This window comes from Capsella rubella, unplaced genomic scaffold (assembly GCF_000375325.1).
Source record: "Capsella rubella cultivar Monte Gargano unplaced genomic scaffold, Caprub1_0 scaffold_2, whole genome shotgun sequence".
In the NCBI taxonomy this organism is placed as follows: Eukaryota; Viridiplantae; Streptophyta; class Magnoliopsida; order Brassicales; family Brassicaceae; genus Capsella; species Capsella rubella.
This window is the reverse complement of record NW_006238922.1, coordinates 4,951,994-4,958,144: the sequence shown is the minus strand read 5'-3', so window position 1 is coordinate 4,958,144 and position 6,151 is coordinate 4,951,994. Positions and strand designations below refer to the sequence as shown.

Below are 6,151 nucleotides of genomic sequence, written 5' to 3'. Positions count from 1 at the left end.
AATGATGCAGAGGAGAAATTAAGTGTTATTCGACACGCTCACTCGACCGACATGACCATTACAATTTTTAAACCGCTTTTACGTTGTCGTTTTATGTTTTAAGGTCTTCCCAAACATTGTTATAAATAGGTCTCATTTGGATTGCCCAGGGGATCGAGTTTTTTATTAGGTTTTTGTTGTTAGCCACCAAACGATCCTGAGAATTGTAATCGAGATTTCTTTTAAGTTATTGATACTTTGCAGTTAGTTCTTCAATCATTGTTGTTACTCTTCCTGTCATCTTTATTATTATGCATGTTTTGAACGATTCTTGTTTCATGATGTTTAACATGATTTCTGCGTCTGAGTAAGTTTAGGGTTCTTGAGGATGGGATAGATTAGGTGGAGGATGTTAGTTTGCTAGAGTGTTTATGTTAGATTCGTGTTGTTTCCCTTCTGGACTAGAGTTTTATTAGCTAGTTCTTCTCTGATCAATTGGAACTGGGTCATAGACATTTCATACCCGAAAGGTATATGATGAAATGTCTGAACCAACTAGTGCCAGAGATTTACACGCTTAGCCCAAGAGATTGGTTGTCTAAGATGTTTATTGACATGAATGAGCTGTTTCTTTATGCCTGTTTACTACATGTTTCATCAATGAGAATTGAGATTAGGAAGTGTTGTAAACTTGATAGTTTCTGCCAAGAGATTGGATTGACTAGTATTAGAAGTTCATTGTCTAGGGATTTAGAATGTTTGCAGTTTGATAAACACTCGAAGTAGATTAGCATACTCCACCTACATCAATAACCTCATCCTCGAGATCTTCTATCCATTTGTGCTTTCTGTTTAATTCTCTTGTTATTTACTTGTTCTGCTTTGTTTTCTTACCAAGTATCAATAATCGTTACGTTGTAGCTTATGCATGGTAGTCTATGTTTTACGGCCTTACATTTATCGCATATTTAACATGTTCGCTTAGGATCATTGAAAACCAAATACTTGCTTGACTTAAACATTTCTGATACATCTTGATTGCTAGCATCACACCTGATTGGATTGATACCTATTGTACTGCAATGACATGATAGTACTCTAGGATAATTGATAGAAAATCTTAGTATCAATTTGGCGCCGCTGCCATTTGGGTGTTTGTTTGTTACATTTGAGATTTCAGACTTGCTAAGATCAAGTTTTTATTCAACATTCACTACAGTTACTCACTCTGTTCTTTTTGTTTATCTATTGATTCAGGTACCACTCTTGCTCAACTGCTCCTACTCGACCGACACAGTCAACCGTCTCGCGAGCTAAGTTGATTTGAGTTGTATGCACACACGGTCGCAAGGCACAGAGAACTTACTCCAGCCCTCTGACCGTATTGATCGCTTGGTACCTGCATCAAGACAGCAACGCAACAGAGTTCCACCACAACCAGTTGAGATGGAAAACCATGAACAACCACCTCCTCCACGGGCACCTACACGGATTGGAGCTGGTGATGCTCCACGCAACCATACCCATCGTCAGGGTATTGTGCCTCCAGCTGTGCAAAACAACAACTTTGAGATCAAGAGTGGTCTGATCTCCATGGTCCAGCAGAATAAATTTCATGGTCTGCCTATGGAAGACCCCCTGGATCACCTCGATGAGTTTGATCGTCTCTGCAGTCTCACCAAGATCGATGGGGTCAGTGAGGACGGTTTCAAGTTACGTCTCTTTCCATTCTCTCTGGGTGACAAAGCTCATCAATGGGAGAAAACGCTTCCTCCCGGATCTATCACATCCTGGGATCAGTGCAAGCAATCATTTCTTGCCAAGTTTTTCTCCAACTCTAGAACTGCACGTCTGCGCAACGAGATCTCTAGGTTCACTCAGAAGAATGGAGAAACGCTTTGTGAAGCCTGGGAGCGCTTCAAAAGCTATCAGTCTCAGTGCCCCCACCATGGCTTCACCAAGGAGTCTCTCCTCAGTACTCTATACCGGGGTGTTCTCCCAAAGATCCGGATGTTACTTGACACTGCCAGCAATGGCAACTTTCTGAACAAGGACGTCAATGATGGTTGGGAGCTTGTTGAGAACCTATCCCAGTCTGATGGCAACTACAATGAAGATTATGATAGAACCATCAGGGCAAGCACCGATCTTGATGAGAAGTACAAGAAGGAGATGAAAGCTGTGAATGATAAGCTGGACAAACTCTTGATGAGCCAGCAGAGGAATATTCATTTCGTCTCTGAAGACGACCCTTACCAGATTCTGGATGGGGAGGGAGAACAATCTGAGGAGATAAGCTATGTCCAAAACCAAGGTGGATACAATAAGGGATACAATCCTTATAAGCAGAATCCCAATCTGTCTTATAGGAGCACCAATGTTGCAAACCCCCAGGATCAGGTTTATCCACCTCCACAACAGCAGCAGTAGGGGCAGAACAAACCATTTGTGCCCTACAACCAAGGTTATGTGCCCAAACAACAATTTCAGCAAGGTTACCAACCTCCAGCAGGACCACCACCAGGATTCCAACCTCAACACGCTCCTCCTCCTCAGGCACCAGATCAGGACATGAAAAACATGCTTCAGCAACTCCTACAGGGACAAGCAAGTGGCTCCATGGACAATGCTAAGAAGTTTGCTGAGCTGACTCAGAGACTGGATTGCTCATACAATGATCTGAACATGAAGATTGAGACTCTGAATTCCAAGATCAAGTATATGGAGGGGAAAACTGCTTCTACTTCTGCCCCAAAGCCTGGCCAACTCCCAGGAAAAGCTGTTCAGAATCCTAAGGAGTTTGCTCATGCCATCACGCTGAGGAGCGGTAAAAACTTGTCTCCCAGACAAGGACCTGTTGTAGTCACTGAGGACAGCGAAGACTTGGAAGGGGAGGATGTATGTCAGAATGAAGACCCGGTTGTTCCTTTGGAAGAATCAGAAGTCGTACCTGAAGAAGCTCCTCAACCTGCTGAGAAACATGCTGAATCACCTGCAACATCCAAGGATAAGCCTGCTAGATACGTTCCCCCACCATACAAACCACCTTTACCATTTCCAGGACGATTCAAAAAGCAGCAAGCTGAGAAGTATAAGGCTTTATTTGAAAAGCAATTGAGAGAGATTGAGTTGAGAATGCCATTGCTGGATGCATTCGCACTTGTCCCTCCTTATCAGAAGTTCCTCAAAGATCTGGTTATGGAGAGAACAAAAGAAGTCCAGGGAATGGTGATATTGAGTCATGAATGCAGTGCCATTATCCAGAAGAAGATCACTCCCCTGAAGCTTAAGGACCCTGGATCCTTCACTCTACCCTGCTCACTAGGCACCCTATCTTTCAGCAGATGCCTATGTGATCTTGGAGCTTCAGTGAGTCTGATGCCGTTGTCTGTGGCTAAGCGTTTAGGATTCACAAGATACAAGGCATGCAACATATCTCTCATTCTAGCTGACAGATCAGTGAGGCTCCCGCATGGACTCTTGGAAGACTTACCAATAAGGATTGGTGTTGTTGAAGTCCCTACAGATTTTGTTGTTTTGGAAATGGATGAAGAGCCTAAGGATCCCCTGATTCTTGGAAGACCATTCCTAGCCACTGCTGGAGCTATCATTGATGTTAAGAAGGGAAAGATAGACTTATGCTTGGGAGAAGACTTCAAGATGACATTTGACATCAAAGAGTCTATGAAGAAACCAACAATCAATGGCAAGGTGTTCTGGATAGAGGAGATGGATCAGCTAGCTGATGAGCTTTTAGAAGAACTTGCTGAGGAGGATCATCTCAAGACAGCCTTGACAAAGAGTGGATCAGATGGATTTTTTCATGCTGAGACAAAGGTCTACGAAACATTGCTGGATACCTACAAGGCAATTGATGATTCATAACGTTTTGAAGAATTGGATCAGTCTGTCAAGGAGGTATGCACAGTAGAGGATGATGTCAGTGGCAGCCCGATCACTCACCCTGCTGTTGACCCTGTCAATACGGCTGATGATGACTGGTCAGAGTTAAAAGCTCCCAAGGTTGATCTCAAACCGCTACCCTCAGGACTGAGGTATGTATTCCTGGGATCTAACTCTACTTATCCTGTCATTGTGAATGCTAGTTTAAGTAATGAGGAATTAGAGTTGCTAGTTACTGAGCTTAGAAAATATAGAAGGGCCATAGGTTATTCCTTAGATGATATCAAGGGGATCTCACCTAGTCTTTGCATGCATAGGATTAATCTGGAAAATGAATCATACTCTAGTATTGAACCTCAAAGGAGATTGAATCCTAACCTTAAGGAAGTTGTGAAAAAAGAAATTCTTAAACTGTTGAATGCTGGGGTTATCTATCCTATCTCTGATAGTACTTGGGTATCCCCAGTACATTGCGTGCCTAAGAAAGGAGGAATTACAGTGGTAAAAAATGAAAAAGATGAATTGATCCCCACTAGGACTATCACTGGCCATAGGATGTGCATTGATTACAGAAAACTGAATGCTGCATCTAGGAAAGATCATTTCCCGCTTCCTTTCATTGATCAAATGTTAGAACGATTAGCCAATCATCCCTACTACTGTTTCCTTGATGGGTATAGCGGATTTTTCCAAATCCCTATCCACCCAAATGATCAGGAAAAGACTACGTTCACTTGTCCATATGGCACATTTGCCTACAGACGCATGCCTTTTGGTTTGTGTAATGCACCTGGAACATTTCAGAGGTGTATGACCTCTATATTCTCGGATTTGATAGAGGAGATGGTGGAGGTATTCATGGATGATTTTTCAGTGTATGGCTCCTCCTTCTCCTCATGTTTGTTGAATCTCTGCAGGATATTAGCAAGATGTGAGGAGACAAGCCTAGTGCTCAACTGGGAGAAGTGTCACTTCATGGTGAACGAAGGGATAGTGTTGGGACACAAGGTATCACAGAAGGGGATTGAGGTTGATAAGGCAAAGATTGAGGTGATGATACAGTTGCAGCCTCCCAAGTCAGTCAAGGATATAAGGAGTTTCCTTGGGCATGCTGGGTTTTACAGAAGATTCATCAAGGACTTCTCAAAAATTGCAAGACCCCTTACAAGACTGCTGTGCAAGGAGGTCGTGTTTGTCGTTGATGAGAGCTGTCTGGAAGCTTTCAACAAGATCAAGGACGCGTTAGTGTCAGCACCAATAGTCCAAGCTCCAGACTGGGATCATCCTTTTGAGATAATGTGTGATGCCTCAGATTATGCAGTAGGGGCTGTGTTGGGACAGCGAATAGAGAAGAAACTGCATGTCATCTACTATGCGAGCAGAACCCTTGATGAGACACAAGGGAGGTATGCAACAACAGAGGAAGAGCTCTTGGCTGTAGTCTTTGCGTTTGAGAAATTCAGAAGTTTCGTGGTGGGATCAAAAGTGGTAGTCTATACAGACCATGCTGCGCTTAGGCATATATACTCCAAGAAGGATACCAAACCGAGACTGCTGAGATGGATACTTCTACTCCAGGAGTTTGATATGGAGATTGTTGACAAGAAAGGGATAGAGAACGGCGTTGCTGATCATCTGTCCAGAATGAGAATAGAAGATCCAATCCCTATTGATGACTCTATGCCCGAAGAACATCTTATGGTTGTTGAGATATGCAAGAAGATGCATCAAACAGGAATGGCTATGAAGGAGCTTCAATGTCTAGCAGTCGATTCAGAGAGTATGCCCTGGTATGCGGATGTGGTGAACTACAAGGTCTGTGGAGAGATTCCTGCAGACATGGATCCTTATAGGAAAAAGAAGTTTTTCAGAGATGTCAACCACTACTTGTGGGATGAACCTTACTTGTACAAGAGAGGTTCAGATGGGCTGTTTAGGAGATGCATAGCAGAAGGAGAAGTGCAGGGAGTGCTTGAGCACTGTCATGGATCTGCATATGGAGGACACTTCGCTACATTCAAGACAGTTCAGAAGGTTCTACAAGCAGGCCTTTGGTGGCCAACGTTGTTCAAGGATACAAACAGTTTCATCACCAAGTGTGACGCCTGCCAGAGGATGGGTAACATCAACAGAAGGAATGAGATGCCTCAGAACCCGATTTTGGAAGTAGAAATTTTTGATGTTTGGGGAATTGATTTCATGGGACCGTTCAACCCTCCATCAAATGGCAACGTCTACATTCTGGTTGCAGTTGATTATGTCTCAAAAT

At 43.2% G+C, this 6,151-nt stretch overlaps 1 non-coding gene and 1 pseudogene across 1 annotated transcript; one reads left to right on the top strand and one right to left on the bottom strand.

Annotated features, from left to right (window-relative positions):
• Positions 1-1,605: 1,605 nt before the first annotated feature.
• LOC111832105 overlaps positions 1,606-6,151 on the top strand; it is a 5,360-nt pseudogene continuing 814 nt past the window's right edge.
• LOC111832228 lies at positions 1,831-1,934 on the bottom strand. The gene has a single exon (XR_002835267.1). It is a non-coding gene; the product is annotated as a small nucleolar RNA R71 (small nucleolar RNA).